Source organism: Ambystoma mexicanum, chromosome 9, assembly GCF_040938575.1.
Source record: "Ambystoma mexicanum isolate Mex_15411 chromosome 9, UKY_AmexF1_1, whole genome shotgun sequence".
NCBI classification, from domain to species: domain Eukaryota; kingdom Metazoa; phylum Chordata; class Amphibia; order Caudata; family Ambystomatidae; genus Ambystoma; species Ambystoma mexicanum.
This window is the reverse complement of record NC_090931.1, coordinates 138,819,614-138,847,573: the sequence shown is the minus strand read 5'-3', so window position 1 is coordinate 138,847,573 and position 27,960 is coordinate 138,819,614. Positions and strand designations below refer to the sequence as shown.

General features: G+C 45.3%; 2 long non-coding RNA genes across 3 annotated transcripts in view; one reads left to right on the top strand and one right to left on the bottom strand.

Moving 5' to 3' along the window:
• Positions 1–27,960, bottom strand: part of LOC138489600 (uncharacterized) — a 174,147-nt gene that overhangs the window by 67,357 nt on the left and 78,830 nt on the right. The gene's annotated exons all lie outside the window — the stretch shown is intronic.
• Positions 2,588–4,035, top strand: LOC138489599 (uncharacterized). Its single transcript, XR_011274826.1, has 2 exons — positions 2,588–2,807; positions 3,632–4,035. It is a non-coding gene; the product is annotated as an uncharacterized lncRNA (long non-coding RNA).

Sequence of the window (27,960 nt, the reverse complement as noted above, 5' to 3'; positions counted from 1 at the left end):
CAAATCAAAATAATGCTGAATATGCAATTCAGTAAGACTCACAATTTCGTCTCAGGTGAACTTTGCCTAACCTGCTTATGCACGATTCCATCTAAGAAATGTTCACTTAAAAAATAGGGTAGGTTCAGCAGGCTTGTGATGTTTATGTAACGTAAGAAAGGTAACATAACGCTGTATCCATCCAATGAACAGAAGGCACTGCAACCTGGTAATGGACTTGCATCAAGGCGCATCTGTGATCTGGGGGTGTCTGGAAGTGGAGGCCTGAGGTACATGCTTGGCAGGGTGAAGAGGGGGAGTGTACTTGGGTGAGAGGTTGCTAGGGTGATGAAGACGGGTGGTTGGAAGGCCTACTGAGTATTCACCTTTCTTAAGTTGTGTCTCATAAATTTGTCTTAGCGACAGGTGTGGCAGAAAAAGCATAGTTAGGGAAAATGGAGAGAGTCACAGGTGCATGAAAACACATTGGGCCTAATTCATGGAATATTTGCCCGGTTCAAAGTGACTTTGCACTGCCGACACAAGCCCTGATTCATGGAACGGTGCAAAGTGTATTTTTACGGGCAAACACATTTAGTACTGGAAAAATGACTATGCGCTGACTTTGCCCTGCAAAAAAACACGTTGCATGTTTTCCGTTTCCATGAATCAGGGAAGTGCAAAGTCACTTTTCAGCAGTGCAAATTCACTTTGATCCGGGCAAATATTCCATGAATACTTTGACCTCATAATTGTATCATTACTCCCCATATTTTGTGTATTTCTGCCGTTGGCCTGTGCTAAAGGCTAAAACGTGAACATTTAATGAGAGCCTTAAATGCAATTGCAAACTTCCTCTATCGTGGTAAGGAGACGAGTCCTGGATGTCCAGGCTTGACAAAACAGTGTTGTGTTCCTCTTTTTTTGAAGTGTGTACCTATGCTGTTTGAAGTACTTCAATACTGACAACAACTGTAATGGAGCTAACCTTTTCATGTCCTTCCATCACAGTATGAACTTTATTGGGTCATTTGAGACTGCACTTGACATATGTCAGCCGGCTGTGCCATATATATTCCAAAACCCATAGGCTAGTAACTTTGTGGATTCCTCCACCCCCAAAAAAGAAAATTAAGTATGTTTTCCCAGCATTGAAATGGATACTCATTATAACACTGTATGTTAAAAAATTAAATGGATTTTAAGTATTAGCTATTAGGTGGCACTAAAGCACCACCTGAAAGCAGAAACGATTACATTGGCGTACAGATGGGAGGGAGATAACATGTGAGGGACTCATAACTTTGGTTTGTTGTTTGGTTTTTTAACCACCCATTAAATGTTCACTGTCCATTACCAACCACCTCTGCATCTCCCACCCAAATCCTCCTGGTACCTCCATCTGAACAGCCTCCCTGCCTCTCTGAAACTTGAGCAGAACCAACTCCGGTTCCGGAAGCAGCTCAAGACTTTCCTTTTTACTTCTGCCTTCTCTCTTCCACTACCCTGCTCAACTGCTGTCTGATACTGCACTGGTTACCTGGCTACCCTCTGAACCACGGGCCCAGGTTCCTGCCCTCCCGGTTGCACACCTGCACTGCCCCCTGGCCACCCTGCACTTGGGGCTGTATCCGTAACCCTACAACCCCCCATACTGGCTCATATCTATCACCTATGTGTATGCACTTAACCCTTGCACTGCCACCTGCTGGCTGCACTTCTTTTTTCAGTGTTTATCCTATGTCTTGCACTAGCTTCCCCCCCTTCCCCTGGCACTTCTCCCCTTCCCTTTCCACTGCACTTGAGCAATCTCAATGTCACTGGGCCTAGTAAGATCGCTGTCTTGTTCCCTCTTGTTCACTTGCCTCGGCACGCCTTTAAACACTTGTGTACAGGCGCAGTACAAATAAAATATCATATTATATCTTTTTGACCTAGCTGTATGAAGCAGTAATATCAAACTTTGACCTTGCAGGGTTATTTTCAGGCAGTATGCTAAGAGTTAATGGCTTAATTGCAGCTGTAAATGCGCTACTCCTGTAATAACAATGTCTCAACCAAGTGTCCCTTCAGCTAAGTGATTTATAACTGATAGGTCGCTGAAAGGCTCTTGCTGTAGCAAACAACAACAATACTGGCTTGCCTGCAGGTTCTACACCATGTTCTAGCTGTTCAATGCGTTCAATGTCGTTACTGATTGGCACATGCCTATCCTGTGTCTAAACACAGGCTTTCCCAATGCCTGTTTGCAATGTACTCATTAGGTCTTTGCAAAGGGGAACTCACGTTGGATTATTGGGAGGGCTCCGACGATGAGGTGGGCACGAATAGATCAGTGGATGGTCATGCCAAACACATGGGTGAAAGTTAAGGTGCAGCGACGAAGAGCGTTGCCAGCGTGATAGGCGAATCCCTGCAGCTGGGCATCCAGACGGAAATAGAGCACAGCAACTCCTAATTGCTGGACTTGTGTATGCTGCTTACATGTCATCACTCATGCACAAGGACGAAGGGACACCCGTGCAGGTGTCCCCCCTGCGGGCCCCGGGCTGCTCCGTGGAGCCTCTAGGAAGCAGACTCATTCACACAGCTGCACTCGTGATGGAGAGAGCCGCGACGAGCACCGCGGGCTACAAACAAAGGCCTTTTCTTCCTTGTCCCTGAAAGGGGTTCGCAACGACTTCCATGATTAAGTCGAGGAAAGCATCCGAGGGCTTGTGGTTGTCGGGGCTCCAAAAAGACGTGCGTGTTTATGTGTCTGCCAAGGCTTGAGGTGCCAACAGATTTATTCACAAAAGGGGTTCCTGGCAAACAAAGGCGGCTGGATCGTAAGTGTGCCATCATTAATACAAAGTAGTGCCGTGAAACATATGCTCCATTGTTATGTTATGTTATGTAATATACCAACGCGCGTTATGTTTTAATGTTGCGTTTGTATGTTTGTTTACAGAATATGAGGGTACGTTTTTGTTTTGTTAGATTATATCACTGTGTAATGCCTTAATATACAATGTAACATTAGGTTAGGACATGCTATGGTATTGGTATGTGCTGTGATATTACAGTAAGGTATGTTATGCCATATTATATGAGCAGTAAAGCTCTCTTCACGGCAGTCAAAAAGTGCTCAAACCCACTGCCCGACTCTGTAATCCTAAATGTACAGAAACATACAATGTTATCAAAAGGATTTTCATCAACAAGTAACACGTGACAACAGATCCATACCACAAAATGGGTCACCTCCTCCCATGGCGCATAACACGAACCTAGCACAACTTCACTTTCCTCATCATCGAGCACCTTGCTGACACCGTCATGTCACTCAATCATGTGCAAAGATGACGTCCGCCCTCCGCTCGCACCTTACACAGAACAAAGTGTCTGCTCTCACTCCCTTCCTTGACATAGTAAATGCATCACTCATGCAAGGCAAGTTTCAAAAGAATGAAAAAAACAAGATTAATCTGCCCTCTACTCACAAAGGAGCTACATCAACATGCGTTTTTTTTTTTTTTTCGTGAGTATTATCCCACCCGAGATACGCCTGGTTGGGAAGATGTATTTGAACAATGTGTTTGTGCTGTCTTGATGATGGCTGTGAGGTTGCCATATGTCTGTCCCTTACACCGTTCTCTCTCTTTGTTCGCAGGTGAGGAGCGTAAGAATGGCTGAGCCCTTCGACAACGGTGGTGGATAGTTGCGAAAGAAGGTCATTCAGTTTCCACACGGGTTGTTCGTTGAGTTGCACGAGCTGCAGAGTCGTTGCTCGCAATGTGGGATCATCTGTTTCTAACGGATTGGTGATAGTTTCAAATCATCAAAAGAAAGAGGAAAGGACCCAGGCAGGACATGACTCATGAGGAAAACTGGGTCAGGATTGGTGGTTTGAAAAGTTGGACAAAACTACATAACACACCGATTTATGGGGATTGGTAGTCATTTATGTTGAACGTTTTGTTGTATTGAAAAGTTTGTTTGAAAATAAACAAAGTATGAAATGTTTTAAGATTTGAAAGGCTGCTGAAAAATAAGCATTAAAAGAGTTAAGCATAATGCTCGCCTCCGGTCTTGACATAGAATCCTGGTTTTCTTGCTCCATTCTGGCACTGTCATCAGGGGATGAGTACAACTTTTCAAACCGGGATACAAACAAACATTGGCAATACCAACGGTTTTTGGGATTGTTGATGGGAATTCCCTTCATTGAGCAAGCCAACCGACAGACCCCTTGTCCTTGCCCCAGGGCTTTTAGAGCGACACACCCATGCATCCATTTTAATATCCAGATGCCCTCAATGGGTGCTAATGCTCTACCCAGGAGGCAATACTAGGGGTGAAGCTAACATTGACATCTATCGGTTAAACCTGAGCAGACTCACTCGGAGGTGCTAGCGCTCTCCCTATAAGCCAAAACGAATGCTTCTTCTGTGGTGCCAACTATAAGGCAAACCCACGGGGCATCTAATGACTTATTCTGTCTTCATAATGCCATCTTTGTCCCGCGTGCCCTTTACCAAATATGTGTCTTTGTTGAGTTGTGCTAAAGTGTCACTGATATAACTTGATTGGTAATGCTCTATGAATGCGACTGGTGGTGTACAATAGAAAGTATAGCAACATACAAGTTGTATAAAGAGTATGGCGCGTTCCTTAAAAAACGCACACCGCGTTTTGATCATGTACTTTTATTCCCATGTAATCATACGCGTCAAGCATATATTCGGTATAGAATGAATTTATATCATACCAGGGAGAGAACTGTTAATTGCTCCAAGTACGGTGACCCTAAGGTATTGAAATGTCAATTTCCTCTCTGTAAACAACCGATTGAATCTTTGGAACATCTCATTTTAGAATGTCCACATTTCAAAGTAATGAGGACCAAACGGTTCTCTAAATTTGTGAATACTGAATTTGAGGATTGCATGCAATTTCTTTGGACACGCATGATGTCAGGCATGCACAAACCGTTAATATTCGAATTAGTGAGTTTTTGTAAATATATTGAAAATGAGTTGCTAAAATGTTAACCATAAGGAGGAAGTAAACTGGGTAAACACCTATCCACCTTTCTTAAATGTACTTAGATTTTGTATAAACGTGTTTTAGATGACTTTGTAATATTATATGATGTATATGTGACTATTTTATGGTTTTATTTTTTTTGCGTTTGTTTGTATTTTTTTTGTAAAGGTTCTGCAAAACTTGTTTTGTAAAGGAACCAAACACAAATAAAAAAATAAAAATAAAAAAATAACTTGATTGGTAATGAAAACATAGTGGTATGAATGATCAGGGTCAGGCCACCCCCCATTATTTGTCTGCCTTATATTTTAACTGTTAAAAGGCGCTTTGACCGTTTCGAGATGGATTTCTTTGGGTTCTGGTTTGTCATCTGGATCCAATTTCGTTGTTTTAGCTTTTCACAAACTAATGGTTTCTGGGAATTGTAGTCCCGTTTCATTTCAAGATTGTTGTCTAACACCCACATACCTGCGATGTGTAAAAGAAAAGACCCTGCATGTAACCACATTGTCTTTGGCGACATGGGGCGTTCTGGTCACCTAGTTTACTTACCCCTGTTTTTCTCTGCTGCCACACTTATAATTCGGACAATTGGGCCATTAGGTCACAAAGGGGTACCTAGCGGGTATGTCTGGCACACTTTGGCTGGCATTGCCCGATTGCATGCACTTTGTGAACTTACTTAGGGTGACTAAGAAGCAAAATGGCATTGTTTTGCCTGTGCTCCCTGTACAGATCACGTGATCCATTCACCCAATGCTGCTCTCTAATCGGGACCAGTTTTGCCAATACAAAACCCCAGAGCCCTTGGGTTTCCCGTGGCCACATGTAAGCCCGTTTTTGCTTGGAATTCTGGGACTGTCCAACATTTCAAATGGGAAAGAATAAACGACAAATGCCAGAATCCAAACCTAGCAAAAGCAAAACTGAAAGGCCTTTCCATGGCCACGAAAAACTTCACAGCTCTGAAACCCGTTGTTGTGTATTCCGTAAACAATGTTTAAAACTGGCCTCGTGTCACCTGAGCCACGTTTCGAGTCCTCAATGTTTATCAACAGCTCTTTGCACGCTGGGACTGCTAAACACACTCTTTCTAATGGAAAGGTCAAAACTACAAGTCCCAGCGTGCAGGGTGACGTTGGTCAAATGCACAGGGCTGGATAAAGTTGACGCTGATGACAAGGTGCCATTTAGAGCTCTAATTTCCTGGTTCACGAGGTCTGAACGCAAGAGAAGTCATTACACGCGCGGGATTATACATGAATGGCTTGAAAGTGACACAGCTTTGAGAAGAATTCTGGAGCTTTCATTTCAACCTTAGTTCACAGTGAGTGCCTCGGGTGACACCAGTCTCAACAAGTTTTATCTTCGCTGATCGCCACAACATGCATTTTTACAGCAAAGCAAACCGGGGGCATCACCAAACCATCCGTGTTCGTATTGCAAAACTGGGGCACTTAACCTATCCAAATGACATTTAATTGGTTAACTTCTTGCAGTCTTTTTTCAAAATGTTGTTTAACCCAAATGATGATGTCAAATATTTGTGGAAGTGATATGTTAATAGATAATTTAGCACAGATCTTTGGCATAATAAAGTGTCTGGAAGATAAGATTCTATTTACGAGATGTCAGCATGTTTGATTGCCTGGCCAGCAATTTGAAGCTCATAGAACACTCAGAAATTCCTTTCTACAACCTTCTTCTAGCTGACAGTCCTGTGTGCCCCATGCTCTTCTGAAGTGTTGATGGCCTCTAGACTCTGTGAGGCCTATCAGTGAGTGCAGCCCTAAGTTTGATTTAGTAACTATACCCCTGTGTCAAGATTCACACGTGTAACCTATGGCATGGTTAGAGAATGCACAATATACATTACATATGCGTTTTTCATAGGGTGAGTCACGGTTGGCATAGATAGGTGTGTTGTTATTTGCATTAGAGAAGGTGATGTATGCACGCATGCATCTATGTATATTTGAATAGGGCATTTCAAATACACAAACCTAGCTAGCAAGCAACGAAGTCCAAAGGTCATGGCATCAAACTTGATGATTTAACGTGCCAGGTCTTGGGTCCATGTTGGTGTAGAAAATGGGTGTGCAGCCATTGGTAAATGTTTTCGAATACAACTTCCAACCGCCCTAGCCAGTATAGCCAATGGCAAGGGATATCAGGACTCCTAATCCAAAACATCTGGAGTGCCACGAGGTGCAGATCTCTGATGTAGAAATATGGTGACCCACCTAGAGGCGCAACGAGAACTAAAGAGAAAGTGCCTGGATAGTTGTTTAGACTGGATTCAACAGCAGCATATTGGAATTGTTGGTAGAAGAGTGGACCATGGCTTCCAGAAGACATAACAAAGACGCTGATGATGTTACAAGGGTAATCATGGCACTTGAAAGAGACGGACATGATGATCCAAAACAGACTCAAAGATATTGTGATTCCAAAAGAGAGAGAGAACGTTGCCTTGACATGATCATAATCATCATCCTCCTCATCATCAGTACCATCGGCGTCAATGAAATGTTGGACTGGAAAGAAGATTGCTGGGGATACGAAAGTGGTCAACGGTCTGCTCTGCACTCTGTGGTTTACTTGCAGGGTAAGTCAGAACTGCTTATTTTCCATTGAAGGAGTGGTGCTAGTGGTTCTCAGAAGCTGGCTCATGGCATCTGTGCACATACACATTGTGCTGCCAAACAAAGCGTCTTTAGTGTGCATTGTAAATATGAGGTGTTTTGGATGGAATTATATTTCAGAAAATGCATCTGTCAGAAGGTAATAGATTGAATCTATCTCTTTTACCCAAAATATTGGATGGCCATTGAAATACATATTAGAGTTTTTCACTAAAAAAGAAATTAATTCAAATGAAGGTTCAGAAAAATCAACAAACCCACCCCAAAGGAAATATGGTTTTCCCTTTCTTTTTTTAGTGTTTCCTATCGCCCCCCCCCCTACTCCCCTAGAGACACCCTCCCAGAAAACGTAGGTTTTGGCTCATAAGTAGAGAAAAAGCTATTGGTAGATGACTAATGTATATTATTCCATCCTTCTGTTTGTTTCTGGGTTTGTAGTTGGCTGAAAGATAAACATACTGTGTATGTTTCAGCTTCTTCCAGGGGCAGTCTAATTACAAGTGTCTCACATGTCTGAGGCATGGCAGAACATTCTTTTAAAGTGGGTGCCTATGTATGTTTACTATTTTAATAATTGTTTCCATTTGTAAGTTGCAACCATTATTTTTGTCATATAGCCATAGCATGAGATTCAAATTGACACACACCTCACTCATTTACACTAACTTACATACAGGCACTCCCCCACTGATGAACTTCCCTCTTATATGCACACACATTTCTCTCACATGCACCCACCTTCCCCATGTGCACTTCATCCCCTAACAAGCATGCTTGTGGTCTCGTACAGAAGCAATGTGACCTAGCAGTTTGGGCTGGACCACTCCTTTTGGAATGGGAGAAAGCCTGATTTGCATATGGCCGTTCCCCTTCTGTAATGACATCGAAGGCTGGAGATTGATGTCCTGGAGAGTTGTCCAGAGCAATGTAAGAGTTTTGAGTTAATTCAAAACCTTCCAGCCATAACCTCTCTTGTTTTTGGATAAGTCACCCTTAGTGGGACAGTTATGCCCAGTTGTGGGTCCCGAGCCTGCTGGGTATAGAGACCCAAGCTACTCGTCACTGATGATGCCCAATGAGGCCGAAACATGTCTGGGGGTGCTTGTAGTATCATGTAGAAGGGATGTGACCTAGCAGTTTGGGCTGGACTGCGCCGTTTGGGGTGGATCCAAGCCTGATTTGCACATGATCTTTCATCCTCTGTAATGGCATGGAAGGCTGGACAACCATGGTCTGGAGGGTTGCCCAGAGCCACGCCAGAATTTAGGATTAATTCTAAACCTTCCAGCCATCACCTGTTTTGTTTTGGATTAGTCACCCTGAGTGGGATGGGTATGCCCAGATGTGGACCCCGAGCCTGCTGGGCCTAGAAACCCAAGCTGGTCCTCACTGATGACATCCAATGAGGCCGTACATTGTTTGGGGATGCCTGTGTTATCATTCAAAAAGGGTGTGGCCTAGCAAATTGGGCTGGAATGCCCCCTTTGGGGTGGGACCAGGGCTGATTTACATATTATCTCTTCCCTTCTGTAAAGCCTTGGCAGGCGAAAAACCACAATGTAAGGATGAATACCATGAGGTAAGGATGAATGCCAGAGGCAAGGATGAATGCCAGAGGTAAGGATGAATGCCAGAGGCAAGGATGAATACCATGAGGTAAGGATGAATGCCAGAGGTAAGGATGAATACCATGAGGTAAGGATGAATGCCAGAGGTAAGGATGAATACCATGAGGTAAGGATGAATGCCAGAGGTAAGGATGAATGCCAGAGGTAAGGATGAATACCATGAGGTAAGGATGAATGCCAGAGGTAAGGATGAATGCCAGAGGTAAGGATGAATACCATGAGGTAAGGATGAATGCCAGAGGTAAGGATGAATGCCAGAGGTAAGGATGAATGCCAGAGGTAAGGAAGCATTCCAAACCTTCCAGCCATCACCTGTTCAGTTTTGCACTTAGTTACATAAGCACACTCCTCACACATGTACCAAAACCTTGCATAAGACACAGAGGAGGATGGAGCGTTCTGCTAAGATCGCAATCAGGCATCCCTCACTGAGATGCACCTCCCTCTTGCACCTCCCTCTTGCACCTCCCTCTTGCACCGCCCTCTTGCACCTCCCTCTTACATACTCAAAGCTTCATCTTTCATACAGACGTTTCCCTCACTCGTACACATACACCCCCCGCACCTCACAGGGACACAGATTTCGTCTACATACACAAATCTACTTCTGTTGTATGGCACGGCCAATAACTGAACACAACATGACATAGCATGTGCACCTCTCTCTCTCTCTCTCTCTCTCTCTCTCTCTCTCTCTCTCTTTCTCTCTCTCTCTCTTTCCCTCCCCCTCTATTGCCTCTCTCTCTCGCTCTCTCTCTCTCTCCCTCTCTCTCTCTCTCTCATACACACACATAACCACACATGCAAATGCAATCCTCCCCCCCCCCTAACATACATGTGCCGAGTTCACATACACTGGTAGCAGAAGATTCACACATCTTCCACTCTCACATAATCACACCCCGCTCTGCCATATTCACAAGCTTCCGTCTGCCGCATGCATGCATCTCACGCGCCCACACACACTCACTCACTCCAATCTGCACACCATCCTTCAAATTCGCACAGCGTTATTTCTTACATAAAGAACTCTCACTCAGATTACAATTAATTAATTAACAGCCCCTTTCCTCTCTCTTTGTTTTTGGCTATACCTTTTATTGATTATATGGGAACCTCTATTCTGTATCATAAAACATGTAAGTGCTAAGGGCAGGAAGTCGTCCTGAATTCCCATAAGGAATCATTGTATTCTCTGAAACTAACATTGTCAGTCCTTTCCCATGTACCACAAGATTATAATTGTTCATTTATAATGCGCTTCATACCAACGAGTGGTTTCTAAGCACAGGATGGGGATTCAAACCTATGTTGCGCTGAGTTGTCTTGCTTCCAACACAAAGGTCTTGCCCCTGAGCTATCCTTCCTCCCCTATTCTGTGTGCTTCCTAAGCACCTCAGAGCAGGGGTGTTGCTAGGTCTGGAATAAACCAGGGGCTAAGCTAATGTCGGGACTGGCGGCATTCGGTGCTAGCTATATCCTTTTGGTTGTAGCTCTTGAGCTTCTATCCGAGGCTACATCCAAAAGACCCGGGGGCTATAGCCCCCTCAGCCTCCCGCCCCTAGCAACGCCTCTGCCTCAGATGCATCACACCAAGATGGGGGACAGGGGGATGTTTCTGTGATGCTGGAGAGGGGAGGTACTATGCTGCACAGCAAGCCTCCAAAGGATGTGCCATGACACAGAGATTGTCCGTGCAGAGGATCTGATGGGTGGCATGGCTTGAGCTGGGCACAGAACATACGAAAGGCTGATGATGAATGAGTGGACTTGCAGGCACCACTCATCACATTTTTATATCATTTGGGCACACTGCGGGAAAACTGCACATTTAAAATTGTGATTGTGAGCCGCTCGCAGGATCTAGCGGTGCCACAGTGAAGTGACTGAGGTGAATGCAGTATGCCATGGATAGACTGCCACAGCATCTAGAGCCGGGCTCTCAAACCGGTCTATAGTGCACAACTCACTGCTTGCCCAGTGCTTCCCAGTCGCTTGCATGTGCTAGACATCAGAATAGTTGGTGCTACAGAGGAAGGAAGTCTTCTGATTGTCTCGGGTGGATAACTCAGGGGCAACCCGCTCACTTTGGAAGCAAGACCACGCAGTGTAACACAGGTTCGATCCCTGGTCCGCACTTAGAAACCTCTGGGTATTAGGCCCGGTATAAATTACCAATTATAATTAATCACAGCGTGGACCGTGCGTTTGGTGGACACAACAAACATTGGGATTGGTTAAAACATGTCACAAAACCGAAATCTGATCCGCCATTGGTCCAACGCTTTCAGTGTTGATGCTGGTGCTATTTTCCACCTTGTGTTGCTTTGAGGTTTTGCACCCTCCCGTTTCCTCTCCCCAAATGGCATTTTTACTCCCAGGCCAGATTTCCTATCTGTGACTATTCTCTTTCTTTTCTTTGTACCCTTTTTCTACACACACGACCGACTTTTCACGAGGCCCCGGAAGACAAGGGACAAAGCATACGACGAATTGCCATAATCAGGTACTTAAAACAACAGGGTGCATGCCTGTGAGTGTAAAAGTGTTACTGAGTGAATGTGTGATGAGAGTGGTGTTATCTGGATGTGTGTGTGTGTGTGTGTGAGAAAGAGAGAGAGAGAGAGAGAGAAAGAGAGAGAGAGAGAGAGAGAAAGAGAGAGAGAGAGAGAGAGAGAGAGAGTGCACTGGTGTGATTAATTGTGATGCACGTCAATTGGTTCAGGCCCCAACTATTCTTCGTTGGGATGTTGGGATACTGCATATCTTGGACTGACTAGCATGGCCATGTTTCTACTGTGGATTGAATTATTGCAGGCATTATGGCCAAAGCAAGCATGACTATTCCTATGCAGACTCCTGACCTACATTAGTACAGCCTGCATGGGCATGTTTCTACTGTGGATTGAATTATTGCAGGCATTATGGCCAAAGCAAGCATGACTATTCCTATGCAGACTCCTGACCTACATTAGTACAGCCTGCATGAGGATGTTTCTACTGTGGATTGAATTATTGCAGACATTATGGCCAAAGCAAGCATGGCTATTCCTATGCAGACTCCTGACCTACATTAGTACAGCCTGCATGGGCATGTTTCTACTGTGGATTGAAATATTGCAGGCATTATGGCCAAAGCAAGCATGACTATTCCTATGCAGACTCCTGACCTACATTAGTACAGCCTGCATGGGCATGTTTCTACTGTGGATTGAATTATTGCAGGCATTATGGCCAAGGCAAGCATGACTATTCCTATGCAGACTCCTGACCTACATTAGTACAGCCTGCATGGGCATGTTTCTACTGTGGATTGAATTATTGCAGGCATTATGGCCAAAGCAAGCATGACTATTCCTATGCAGACTCCTGACCTACATTAGTACAGCCTGCATGGGCATGTTTTCTTCCAGTGGTATGGCATTATTACTGACATTATGGGCAACGCAAGCAGGAATATTCTTTCATGGGGATAGTGGCATATGTTGGCAGAGCAAGCACAGACATATGTTCTTATCATGTGTATGCCATTATTCCTTGAGTTATGGCAAAGTGGGCATGAGTATTCTTATTGGGGAAATTGCCATGTATTGGCACAGCCAAAATTGCAGTTTTATGGCATTATGACTGATATTATGGACAAAGCCAATGTGAGTATTCTTTAACAGGTATAGTGGCATGAATTGGCCAGCATGGACATGTGTTCTTACAGTGGCAACGTAGGCAAAGGCAACATGAGAATGTTCTTAGGAGTGAAACACAGCATATATGGGAATACTGGCATATAGAGAGCCCTTTTCCCTTGCATTCTTTTCCCAGGAGGGTGAGGGGCTGAGTCCTTTTCTATCCTCCTCACTCATAAAGCAGGGGGATATATTCTTCCCATGCCCACTGGGTGCTATGCCCCTCCATCAATGCAAATGGAGACTGTCGGGTTAGGGACTTTGTACTGTATGATGTATGCTATATCCAAATCCAATTCGCAATAGTGGTGTACCATACTGGATACCCAAGTCACAAGCAGCCTTTGCTGAATCCAGTCCTTGATGTCAGGATTGCGCAATAACACAGTGCCAATTCTTCACAGACACTCTTTGGCGGAACCAATTGGCAACAACAGACCTATTGGCTTTGCTAATACTGGCTAACATATGACAGTATTTGGACATTTTGGAGTTGTGGTCTTTAAAGTGAGCTCCTGACGGATTTCCATTGCTCGATTGTTATACAGTGTGAGTGCATATGTCGGTGTGCCAGTCTGTAAGAGTCTCGCCACAGGCGTAGATGGCTATATCAGTATCACCTGGAGAGTCATGAAGGCCAATGACAACATGTGAATCAGAGGGGACAGAAAACACTGGGACAGGACCTGCTAGGGGGAGACAGTCAGAGTGTGTTGTAACAGGATATCAATTGACTTTGACAGAGGAAGGCCCCTTCTTTGCAGCTTTTCTTAGGCAGGATGACTGAGGTTAGGAAACCTGTGGATAGGAAAAAGTGGAGCTGGCTCCCCATTTCTAGAGGCGTTGTTGGGGGACTGAGGGGACTTTAGCACTGGGTCTGTTGGTTGTAGCCCCGGATAGAAGCTCAGGAGCAACACCGTAAAGGCTAGCTAGCCCGAGTCCAGACAGTCAGCGTACCCCGGGATTTTTTCCAGACCTTACAACACCCAGTGTTCCCATTATGTGGCCCGGGCAATAGCTGAGGTGGTAAGATTTAGCGTGGAACGTTCTGCTGCTCACCTATTCTTGCTCTGCCTCTGACCCACTTTAACTTTATACCTTGTAATGAGGAGGGGATACACCTGCCAGAGCAAGTGTTCATTCTGTGACTGGGCAGAGTGCCAACCCAGGCCTCCAGACTTTTTCCAGAGCTTTTATCCTTGCCAAGTTGATACACATAACTGGCCTGATGCCCCCTTAGCTGGGAGTGCACAGATAGTCACTATTCACCTCCAGAACATCCTCTGCCGATTACAAGTGGAGTCTCCTGCAGTATTAAACAAGAACATTGACCCTTGGCAACGAGGTGGGAAGGATAATACTAACATACACTGTTCAAACCCAAAATATCTGTATTAGAAAACATGAAAAAAACAATACTGTTTGTCATAAAAATCACATTAAATCTGTTTGCATTTGACATCATCAATTTCCTTCCATCATACATACACATTCACACACATCCAATGTCAACCCTAATATAGATATGGGACCCTCTCACAAAGACCTAAAAGGTATTTGAATTCTTCACACCCAGCTGAAACTAATGGTATTTATATCTGTTAAGTCGCACACAAGGCTTATTAAGACAGTCTACATATGTTTTGGTCGGTATAGGTGGCTTTCCCGATAAATCTGACAGTTACTCTGACCTTCTTCAGGACATGGGAGGGGCGTGGATGTCGCCTCGCCCTTATAACAAAATTAGATGGAGGATGTCTTCAAAACCAGAATCTTTAAAAACAAACAAACACAAAATCTGATTACCACCCAACCTCTCATGATTTCATTAACGGCACCGAGAAATTGTGCATATAAATCTTGCGTGATTATATATGTTCGCACTCACCTTCCAGGCTGTATTCATGGAGGACAGAGCGAAGTGTGGAATGGATCCCAAGAAAAAGCTCCAGTGGCAGCTTACCAAATGGAGAGGGGCCTGGGGGAGGATAGAGGCACAGAGCGAATCAAGCGTCACCACCCCCAATCTGCATGCAATTAGTCGCCTTACACATCACGGTAATGGTTATTCTGATTATACCAACACAGACCTAATTTCTTACCATGCGGTCTGGGCTATCAACGTGTCTTGGTGTCACCTCTCGTGGTGGCCCTTCTTATATGTCACACCCGTACATCTGGTGTGTGTAGATGAGATCAGCCAGACAGTGCTGTACATGAACACAAAGCACTCAGAAGAGTAAGGGATCCTGCTCCTCTCAATGTCTTGCGAGTCAAAGCCCGCCATATCTTGTGGAGGGTGCTTTCTTGAAATATACCATTAGATTTGGCCGGGTGTGAAGAATTCAAATACCTTTTAGGTCTTTATGAGAGGGTCCCATATCTATATTAGGGTTGACATTGGATGTGTGTGAACGTGAATGTGGGATGGAAGGAAATTGATGACGTCAAATGCAAAGAGATTTAATGTGATTTTTATGAGAAACAGTATTGTTTTTTTCATGTTTTCTGATAAATATATTTTGTGTATGTACAGTGTATGTTAGTATTATCCTTCCCACCTCATTGCCAAGGTCCAGTTTCTTGTTTAGTGTTGCATTATATACCTGGAGGACCTTTGGTGTTACAGGAACCCCTTTCACTATACTTCTCCTGCAGTATGACATCTTCTTGAACTGGCCCCTTGACACAGCATCCCTCTGGAGAAAGGATGGTACTTCTAGTTGCGTTCCCTCTGTAGCCAAGTCTTAACCACCTCCTTTTTTTATTTGACGGGACCACTCAGCTGGCCACACCCAGGGCTTGTACCACTGACCTTAGGCCCAGAGCATTTTATTTCATGTCACAGCATTCCAATATTCACATAGAATGACCCCAAAAAGTCACGCTTACTAAGTCCATGCATCACACTGATACCGTTCTTTATGGACCATCAAATGAAGGGCACTTTATTAGAGCAGGTCTCAGAGAGACAATCAATAAAGCGCTTTGCAGGTGCATGTCTTGGCCCTAATGGTTACATGTTCCAATAACGTTCAGAATGTAAAAGGTACGTTAACATGGTGTCCCATTATTTACATCAGCACGGGAAACACGTGGTAAACATTATACATTCATTGAACACAAATAACATTGAGCAATAGGGTGTCCATCGCCCTGTATCATTTATTAACAGGAAGCAAGATAGAAGATGGAAAACTATGAGAGTGCCTTGAGATGTGAAAATGCAACTTCCATTCCAATCAGAGGGTATGAAAGTGCAGCTCTTGGTGCACTCCAGTGTTTGACAAGTTGTGAATCAAGTGCACGTACCGAAACGTGCAGCCGCTGCTTTTAAGGGACAGCAATGCATCACCAATTAAATGTATGGGATTGCCAAATGTAACTGGTTTCCAAATAAATGGAGTGTGCAGATATTTTAGTCACTGTGCGATGACCTTTTCTTCCCTAAATCTCGGCAGTAATTATTCCTTTATGTTCTGCAACATCCAGATTTAGATGGCCTCATCCCGAGTCCAGTGGTGCAGCAAACATTGGCAGAATTGTGGTGGTAATTCCATTGCACTTGCTGTACTGCCTAGCTGCCAGCTTTGGTTGTACGGTGGACACATCACCTCCAGAAAAAAAGCTGCAGGTAAATTGCCCACCTTACCACCCAAAAACATCAGATTTACTGCACGGAATTACCACTCACAGTAAACCTGAAAAATATTCCAATGTCGTCCTATAGACTCCAAAAATGATGTCTACCACGATCGTAATTCTGTGCTAAGTTCCGGGATCGAGTGGAGGTAGCAGTAATTATGACTTTTAGTGGACCCCCTGTAAAACAAGACGTGGCCTAATTACAAGTGTCGCGGTCCAGAAGTAAGGGTGCCGGTAGCAACGTAACACACTCTTTCCGGACCGCCACACTACAAGTCTGCCTGCAGGGGCCGATGCGCCCGGCCACTGTGTCCTGCCAGGCGTAACGGTCCCCGTAGGCAGACGTGTCACGGAAGCACCGCACCGTTAGTAACGGTACCAGTGGTTCCGTTTCCCCACTTCGTATGAGACGCCACGGGAATGGGGAACAACATTTTCCAGCGCCTGACTTCTCGATCTGCCGGGTCTTGTAATGTCCTGGTGGCACCAGGATATCACGCACCAGAAAAGTGTTACGAGTCCGGCGGCAAGCTGCGAGTTACTGCCGGACTCGTAGGGCTGCACTACTCCTTTAAACTGCGCCTGTGATGTTGTGAGCTTTTAAGGTATTCAAAAAAAACAGAACAAATGACTGCAGAGCCAGTCCTGACATTGTTCTGCATCATCATTGCAAACCTGGCGTCCACTCAGACCTTGCCATTACACGCCCTGGGGAAAGTTGAAGGTTGAAGCCCTGAGGTGGGGTTTTGCACGGTACACCCTCATAAGAGCAAGAATAACAAAAATGTACACCTACGCGTCATGAACCCGCGGTGAACTTTTGTACAACTAAACAAACATTTTATGGTGGCGTTAAACCGTACACATACAATGAGCCATGCTTGCAACGTGCTGTTCCCACTTCCCCAGAGCGGTCCGAAAAGTTAACATTTTAACTGCCAATTAAACATTAAACCAGGGCATGTTTCATTTGAAATACTTATGCCTATTGATTGCATGTCGGTAATTCTGCAGTTTCGCACACTAATTCGTTCAGAATGTATAGCACTGTAGAAACTCTGTATGTTAACTTTGGGGTCATCCTGTGTACATATGTGGTGCACCATAGAACATTCTCTTGGGGGAACTGGTCACTTCTTCAGCTGTAGACCGGTGAACCTGTGATAAGCGGCTGACTGGATGCTATCACCAAGCATTTTATGTGTGTATTAATCTAATGTTGTTATCAAATGTCACTTCAGTGCCCCAAGTATTTGGTGTAGATGGAGGAATTTTTAGGGGGCAGGGGACATTTTCTATAGGTTAGCTCAAAGTGGCATTTATAGCGAGTGTATTTGTTCATTGGTTCCAGAGATGTTATTTAGTTCATGTAATTTACCACTGTATTCAGGCCTCTGATATCATGTCAGGAAGACACTGGGCATTGATAGCAAGCCAGGAAGATTGAGGTCATTGATGCCAGGGACGTAAGATATGGGCTATTGATCTCAACCCAGGAAGATAAAGGCAACTGATATCAAATGAGTAAGATATGGATCATTGATATCAAACTTAGAATGCATGGGCAATTGGTATCCAGCCAGGAAGATATGATAGAACTCTTATATATTACGCTAACAAGGAACAAGTCATTGATATCAAAATGTCCAAATAATAAATAAATGAAATGGCATGATACAAGCCCAACGATATCATGCCAGGAAGATGCAGGTCATTAATGTCAAACCAGGAAGATATATGTCATTTCTCTAAAGAAATAAGAGAATGGGTTATTGATATAAAGCTAGTAAGATACAGGTCATATGTTTAAGCGGGTGAGGTGAGGGTCATTTATATCAAGATAGGAAGATGCAGTCAATTGATATCAGACTAGAAAGGCATGGGCCATTGAAGACGGCAGCAACACTTTTCTAGTTTAATGAAAGTTTAAGAAAACTTTTCTTAAATTAGAAACGTTGCAGTCTTCTAAGAAATGCTCGCAAAGCCACTGGAGCACATGCTTTTATCAGCTTTTGTTGCTGGAAAGCACAACATCTTCCTTCCAATACTTCCACCAACCTCAGAATGGTGGTGCTGGAAACTGGAGGGGAGAATGTTCTATTACAAGACTCTTTTTATCAAGAGTTCAGAATCGCCCCCCTGAGTGCGATCTCCAGGGTTATCTTGATATATGCATTCCGGACATGTGTGTTGCATGTGTAGGTGAGGCTGACCCAAATGGGTGCCACCAATAATTAGTTCTGCTTTGCGAGGTTGGTACCCAGACAGGTCTCTGGGACCTCATTCCTTATCACTATGATGTGCTGTTAAAGTCCTGGTGGGTCTCTCAGTCTGTAAGTCCTAGCTTGAGGGGGCTAGCAGGTTGAAAGTTTGCTGTTGGTCTGGTCTTTGTAGAACGTTAGGCTACTTTGTCTATTGTACTCTTGTGAACAGGCAAGATGTCTGAGAGTGTATGAAGAGGACTTGACTTCCTCTGTGCTGAGTCACCTAGCTTGGTTAAAATGGATGAGTAGGGGGATCCGCCTTGGGATTTCTAGTGGGGGCAAGGCACAGCTTCTAAAGCTGTGTTGCTGTGCAAAGCCTCCTAACTGGCCTTTAGTGGATGCATTTCTTCCTGTTGGATTCTGGGTCTCTGCTGTGGAAGGCACAGTGGACCATACAGAGGATTTTGAATTGTATCCTGCATTTCAACTGGGAGCCAATGTAGTGTTTGGCAATCATCTGTGTGATGTGTTTCAGATCTTTGCAATCTTAGGGAGACCCTGGCTTCTACATCGTAGACTCGTTGGATGAAGTTTAGCAAATATTCTGATATGCCCGCTGGAGACTCTTGGCGAGATGGAGCTTGCAGAGTATTAGGCCGATGATTGACATGGCTCCTTGTGGGAAATTCAGCTCTGGCTTGATGCAGCAGACTGCTTAGAGGTGGAAGAAGCAGGCTATCGCTCAAGGTATTACTATTGAAGGTCACCATCCTTCCACCATTGCCAGGCGTGGCTTTCAAAAGACATGGTACTTGCTAGTCCTTGCCAACAAAAAGCCAGGTACACAAAACAGTTGCTGATATAGCCGTACAATTCCCAGGTGTTCATATAATTGGCAGGTATTAGATTAATGTGCCCAGATACTCATATACTTGCTAGATAGCTCTTTTAAAGTCCAGGAACTCACACCATTGTCAAATACGGCAATACATTGCAGAGGTACTCATGCCTTGGCAGGTTATGGTATTAACTGTTCAGTTACTCACATCTTGGTTAGGAATTGCAAACATAAGCCCTGGTACACATAACAAAAAGAAGATTGCAGCATCCTTGAGTCCTAGCCAGCTAATCCAGATGTTAGACGATGTGTCCCAAGAAAATCTCTGGAGCTACAGGTTCAAAATGGACCTCTGGATGCATACTGTGGCAATAAGCCCCGAGACAGTGAGCCAATACTACCCCAGTTAATGCCCGGGCCCATAGTTACAGGCCTGTGCATAGCAAGGGCCTCAACGTGGCCCTGGGGGCATTACCGCAGGCGGTATTGGCCCGCCGTGGAGGTGCTTATTGCCATTAGAATTCCGGCCCATTAGACTGGGGTACTAATAGCATTTTTATTCTGTTCTGCGTTTTGGAACAGAACAAAAAAAATAATAATAATAATAAAATGGCCACTGGGAAAGGGAAAACGTAGTCCATTTTCCGTTTCCATGGCGGCCATCGGGAGCGGACGCGCTGGGAACAGAAGTGTTCCCAGCGCGTTCGCTCCCGAGAAAAAGAAGAAAAGAGAAGGTAAGTGTGGTTGGGAGGGCAGGGAGGGGATAGTTTGCAGGCGAGGGGGTAGAGGAAAATAAAACATAGCTGAGTCCCCGGCAGGGGACGAAGGCAGACTCCTGCCTTGGGGAGGTTTGGAGCGGGGATAGCCCTCTTTCATTCCTCCTCATTGGCTAAGGGGCTGCCACGCCCCTCGTCGGGAACAAATGCAGGCACGTACGTGCGTGCAAGCGATTCCTGGCCAGGTAATGCCCCGGCGAGGGACAATCCGAATGCTTGCTACATTCTGATTGACCCTCGCCAGGGACTAATTCCAGATAATTCCACAGCAAACAGCTGGAGAAAAAAGGTGAAAAGTCTACCAGTACATCTACCCCTCAGACAGCGACCTTCCAAATGATGCTCTCAGAATCCCTATCACTCGCTCAGCACTCCCCTCACAAGAACCAGACATGACATCACACTAGTTAGTGTCCCACAACATAAAAGTGAAATTACAACACATTTCGCCTCAAGGAAACATTTTTTTTTTTTAAACAAGGCATAGGAGCCAACACAGCACACCAAGCGATAGATGACGTCACTCACATACATCATCACACAAAGGAAAAACGCTCATCACCATTCCAGAATGTACAATCACACACAAGCTCAATCACCTCACAAACAATGCCCATAACACAAGAAGCAACTCTCTACGCCAAAGGTTCTCCACAAGCCGGCAATGCACCCAGGACCAAACTCCATCAGGGGAAAAGCACCTGCAGCACTGTATCCACACCTTTACATAAGGGAAACCCCTCAGTTGCGTATAATATGTTAGAACTAATATTTTTTATACTGATATACCCAACAGTGTCTCGTTTCATTTTTTACAATTTCTCTTTAGGTATGCTATGTTATGTTATGTTACTTTGCATTTGTATAGCGCCTTATGTACCACTGGTATGGTCTGAAGGCGCTGGTTGGTTGAATGCCCTTGGAAACCGGAGTTCAAGTCAGTAGAGAGAGTAGAGAGAGTCAAAGGTGCATGTGAGCACTGGATATGTGTGCAGCTGGTGTGGCATTCGTGTAATAGCTGTTTCTTAGCGGTAGGTGTGGTGGTTTAGAGATCAGGAGTATGTGTTCGTTCTGGCAGGATTTATCCAGAAGGAAAGTGGCTGCATTAGGCCTGAAGAGAGCGCCTGGCTGGGGGGTGTGTAACCAGCAGTGTTTACTTTGAGTGATGGAGAATATGCGGCAGATGTTAGTATGAGAACAGTTGTACCGAATGGTGTCATAGTATCCCTGTGTTCAAGTTGAATGTTGGTGTAAAGAAGAGAGTAAGTCTGGTGATGTGATATGATGGGTTACATGCTCTTTCAAACGTTCCATGCACTCCAAACCATTCTATGTATGTCACGCAATTCTACGCGCTCCAATCCGTTCCATGCACTCCAGTCTGCTCCATGCACTCCAGTCCGCTCAACGCACTCCAGTCTGCTCACGCACTCCAGTCCGCCCCACGCACTCCAGTCTGCTCCATGCACCCCAGACCGCTCTACGCACTCCGTTCCACCCCACGCACTCACGCACTCCAGGCCGCCCCACGCACTCCTATGTTGCGATAAATTAATAACAATTCATGGAACTCAATATCATCAACCAAATATATTATTTATTGGTATGTTTTTTTCAAATCGTTCACTGTTTCCGGTTGTCATTTTCTTCTTTTACAACCTTTCTTTACATTTTATGCATATTGTTTCAGCCGATTTCTTTTCTACAATTATGCATAATATAAAGTCTATTTCTGCGAATGGACAAACATGCTCTCAATACAAAACATCATAACGACGTCAATTTGAACACAATCCAGAAAACATTCCTCACTGTCACCTTTTACTGTGATTCCTCTAACCACCTCAGTGTCAACTTATAAAATTTGCACATGACAACATCTCTAAACATCTAGGGGCCTATACATAAAATGTGTATATTACAGGGTCTACATCACAGAGAATACGTTTGTAAGATTTCTCTTGTATATTGTAGGGAGCTAGCAGAAGGATCACACCAATCCCTTCTCTAATCTGACGTTTCGCCAGAGTATAAAGTATACCACCTTCTTCAGAACCTCTTGTTATTACTCAACCCCGAACCGCATAAGGTAATCTTGCATTTCTAAAAAAAAATCTACGTATAATATTTTCATAAGTTCCAATTTGCATCCAAGTGTAGGTATATAAAGCACTTGCCTCGCAACTCGCTCGGCATCTCCTTTTTCTGTTTTCCTTTCCTGGTTCTCTTCACCCCCTTCATTCGATATCTCTGCCACTGTTCAGCACTGTGCAAAGAGAATAACAAAAATAACAGGGTTCTGTGTAACTCTCTAAGGCAGATTTCCACCCTCCCGTACTTATTGTTCTGGTTGCATCCATTTGGCCTCGGTTTAATTGAGAAGCTACTTACCTAATAGTAGATTGTTTTTAGCTGCTGCAGCACCTATCTTCAAGTAGAATGTTCTGTCTGCCCATGCTTCATGGTCAGATGCTTCTCTAGTTGGAACGTCTGGCTGTCAATTATTTCTGTGAAGCCTGCTGACCCGTAGAATCATTACACCAATTGTACTACTGTCACAGTGAGAATTGCGTTGGAGTGTTAGATTTAAATTCAACTCTGTTTACCCCGGGAGCAGTGTTCTCATACAGTTCCTAGCAAATGTAGTGCCCTAGCTTTGGGAAACCAGGAGCCCGAAGGGGCCGGTGTTTCGTCAACTCCCTGGTTGGTTGTAGCAGAATTCTGTGTATAGCGCGTTTCATGCCAAACTAAAAATTGAAAATTGATCCTGTACTTTGGTCCAATACATTTCTGTTGTACCAAAACTGTATGCTTTGTGCCCAAGGGTTCGATATTTGTTTATATATGTATAAGGGGATAAAATGACATTGTTTCCCTTGTGGTGCCTTACCTTTGCAGCATCTGTAGCTTGTTCATTGTGGTATCCCACATTGGCGGTCAAGTTAGCACCCCTGCCGTTTCCTATCTCGAGGGTGTACTAGGGGGCAAACAGTACAGCTCGATCAGTGCTACACATAATTATTTCAAGGCTGTTGTAGCTGCTTAAAACATGCCTTGGTTTATCCGTGTATTTTCTTAGGCAGCCGTGTTAACGGGTTGGGAACACTTACACTTGGTGTTTCGCAAGGATGGATCTGCGCAGTGGTTTGCTTCTTCTTCTTCTTAATGATCGGATGCATGGGCGGACCCACGCAGGCGCTTCCCCATCCTAAAGGATGAAGTGCACCAGACCTACCAATCAATACTTAGCTTACATAAACTCACAACTCCTCCCACCGCCCCGTTTGCCTCACAAAATCCAATATCACACTATTCCTCCTCCTGCCTCTCTCCCCTTCACCTCCCAGCAAAGTCTTCCCACTCAGCTCAGCCACACCCAACGCAGTCAACCAAACCCTCATCAATTCTCTCTCCTCAACATGTCTCCCACACCTAAGCAGGAAATGTCCCACAGTCTCAGGCACCCCACACACCGCACAATCCCTCGACTCACACTTCCCCACTCGAAACAAACAATCATTCAGTCCCGCATGCCCTATCCTCAACCGATTCAGCATCACCTCCTCCCCCTCCTCCATTCCAGACTCCCCGCATCCACCTTCACTGATACTTTCCCACGAACACCAAACATCCACCTGCCCTTCACCCCACTCACCCACCTCTCCTGCCACTCATCTATGACCCGTCTCACCACCACCGCCTTCCCCTCATCCACACTCAAAGGTAATCTCACATCAACCGCTCCCCTTCTCATACCCTCACCCGCCGCCAGATCCACTAACTCATTACCCAAAAAACCACTGTGACTGGGGACCCACGGCAACTCCAAATCCATTCCCCCGTGTACGCACCGATCAATCTTCCTCCTGATGTCCATAATCACGCCCTTCCTATCACCATCCCCTGCCATAATCGCCTGCAACCCACTCAATGAATCTGAAAATATCACCACCTTATCTAACCCCAACTCACACACCCTATCGATCGCCAATGCAATCGCCACCAACTCAGCCATACAAATTGACACATCATTCATCAATCGTCCCACTTTATACTCCCCAGTGCTTTCCAGATAATACGCCATACCCACTCTCCCAGACACAGGATCCTTCGAACCATCCATAAACACTTTGCATCCTTCCTTTTCTGCAACATACGCCTCGCCCAAAGCTTTGAACTCGCTCCGCAAACCTCTTTTCTTCAACACCACATTGGCTAACTCCAAACACACCTTTGGAGACCCCATCATCCACCTCGGCCATCTCTCCAAATCCGTATCTGTTACAGTCATCAAATCGCCCACACCCCACTGCACTCCCTTTTCCCACATGTGAAACCCAAAAGTGCCTCCTTTCCTCCTCCATCGGTCTCTATAATAATCAAACCTCCAATTATACTTCAAACATTCACGCACCGGATGAGCCACACTCTTCGCACTGCACTTCACCCACCATCTCATATTCAACGCATCTCTCTTCAACCCCAACGGCATCTCCCCCACAAGCACCTGAACCGCATTTGCTGGAGAGGATCTCATCACACCCGAACACACCCTCAATGCCCTCGCCTGTACCCTGTCCAATCGCAACTTCTGACTTGCTGTGAAACCCATTGACACTTGACATCCGAAATCCATCACACTCAAAATGAACCCCTTATACAACATTTGTAGACACTTCTGTTGAGCACCCCACTCTTTCCCAGTCACCGCCCGCAACAAATTCAACCTTTGTTTGCTCTTATCCACCATTCCAATCACCTGCAAATTCCAGTTTAACTTCCTATCCAAAATCACCCCCAAATACCGAAACCCTTCCACGCTTTTCACCCTCTCACCTTTCAAAACCAAGTCCAACCCTTGCTGCACTCTTCTCCTTGAGAAAACCATACTCACGCTTTTATCCACAGACATCGAAAAGCCCCATTTCCCACACCACTCCTCCATACGCACTATCGCAGCTTGCAACCGATTCTGCATCAACAAAAAACTTCACCCTCTTACCCATACCATACCATCATCTGCAAAGAAATCCACCTGACACCCGAAACCCTCCAAAGCTCGAATCAACCCGTCCACCATCACATTAAACAGCATCGCACTAATCACACTCCCCTGCGGTGTCCCATTCTCCATCTTCCAAACCTCAGACAACACCCCCCTCACTCTCACCTGAAAGGTCCTGTCAGCCAAAAACGACTTAATCCACCAAAACATCCTCCCCTTCACATCCATCTCCAACAGTCTCACCAGCAACCCATTCTTCCACACCATATCATACGCCTTCTCCAAATCCAAAAAGAACGCCCCCACCATCTCCCCATCACACAAAGCCTCCTCCACTCCAGTCACCAACCTCACTAACGGATCTGCCACTGACCGATTCTTCCTGAACCCACTCTGAAAATGGCTCAGACACCCATTCGACTCCAAATAGAACCCCAAGCTCTCAACTATCATCCCTTCCATAACCTTACACATCACGACAGTCAGCGCAATCGGCCTATATGACTTGCACTCCGTCGGGACCTTGCCACTCTTCAAAATCGCTACCACAATCGCTCTCTTCCATAATCTCGGTAAAACTCCACTCTTCCAGATCTCATTGAACAATGCTAACACCTCCAACTTACATTCCATCGACAACTTCTCCAAAAATACATACATGACTCCATCCACCCCTGGACTTGACCACTTCCCCTTCCGAATCGCCCTATTCAACTCCGCCATAGAAAACAGAGCCTCATACTGCTCTTCCCAAGGCAACATTCGCCAACAACTCCCGCATCTCCTCCTCAACCACTCCCATACTTAGTCTCACTGCCTCCGGAAAGTTTTCTGAACTGTGCACTCCCGCAAAATGTTCCCCCAGCAAATTCGCCTTCTACCCATCTTCACTGACCACCTCCACCCCTTTCAACAAAACAGACATGCCACCCTGCGACTTCATTAACCCGGACATCCGCTTGAACTGCTTCCAAACCTCACCCACATCAGAATTACTCCCCAGAGACCCACAATAGCTCCTCCAATATCCGCGCTTTCTTTCCCTAATCACCCTCTGCACCACCGCCTTCGCCTTCTTATATGCCAACAAATCCTCCAACATACCCGTTCTCACCGCCCTGGGCCTCGCCTTCTTACGCGCTGCCACAGGCCGTGAACATTCCACCGACCACCAAGGAACCTCAACCTTCCCCCTTTCCTCTTCTCTACCTCCGGAACTGCCGCTACTGACGCCGCTCTCATTCCCTGCACCAAATGCTCATTCCATTCATCCACCCCCCATCCCTATCCCGAGAAACAATCAATTCCTGACACAATTTCTTATACAACTCCCAATCAGCCTTCCTAAAATTCAACCGACTTCCAAGCATCCGGGATCTGACCCCTACCTTACCCCTCACAGTCACTAAAATGCCAGAGTGATCACTCCCCATATCCCCATCCTCACGCACCATCCAGTCACATTCACCCGCAATCGCAGCAGACACCCAGGTCAGATCCAAACATGACAACTTCCCAGTCCTCACATTCAATTGTGTGCCCGAACCGTCATTCGGCAAAAACAGGCTCAATTCATCCCCCATACCCTCCAACAGTTCCCCATTTGCATCTGTCCGATCACTGCCCCACAATGTATTGGCACTGTTGAAATCACTGCATAAAACACAAGGTCCCACATGTCCTCTTATCTCTTCAGACAGCACATCCACCTCCACCACCTCACACGGATTATAATAATTCAACACTAAGACTTCTGATCCTCCTACCCGAATCCCCGCCCCGATAACCTCCACTGCACCATCTACCACAATCTCCCTTGCAACCAACCCCTTCCGAACTGCCACAGCTGCACCCCCCCTCTCCCCTCCGTCCTATTCTTACGAAACAACTCAAAACCCGGAATCACAAACCTCAGATCACCCCTTAACCACGTTTCCTGAATACAAACCACATCAACATTCAATTCCCCACACAACACCGCTTTCAACTCCTGCCCATTCCTCAACAAGCTCCTCGTATTCCACTGCAAAATTCTCAGGCCAGACGCCCCACTCTGTTTCCGCACTTTAGTAACCTTCTTGAACACATCTTCTTCCGACACATCTACAACATTCAAAAACCTACTCCCTACTTCCACCACTCCTTTCGTAAGGTTTGACACACTGACTGACAAATTCCCCTGAACCAGCTCCAGCACATTTATTATAAAACACATAAACTCAGTTTTCGGGACAACCACCATTTCTACGCCTTTCACCTCTCTCACCACTCTCTTCCTTCCCGCAGCCTCATCCACCACCGGCTCTCTCCTACACATTTCACTCACTACTCGAACCGGTTTCACCTTAGCCACAACCTCCGCATAAGATAAACCTTCCGCAGCCCTCACCTGCACCACCTCTCTCGCCACCCTTTGACTCTCACACCCCCTAAACGCAGTAGAGTGCCCCCCCCCACAATTCACACACTTCTCCGGAGTTTCCACCTTACATTCTTTAATATCATGATCCCCACCACACCTCCCACAGT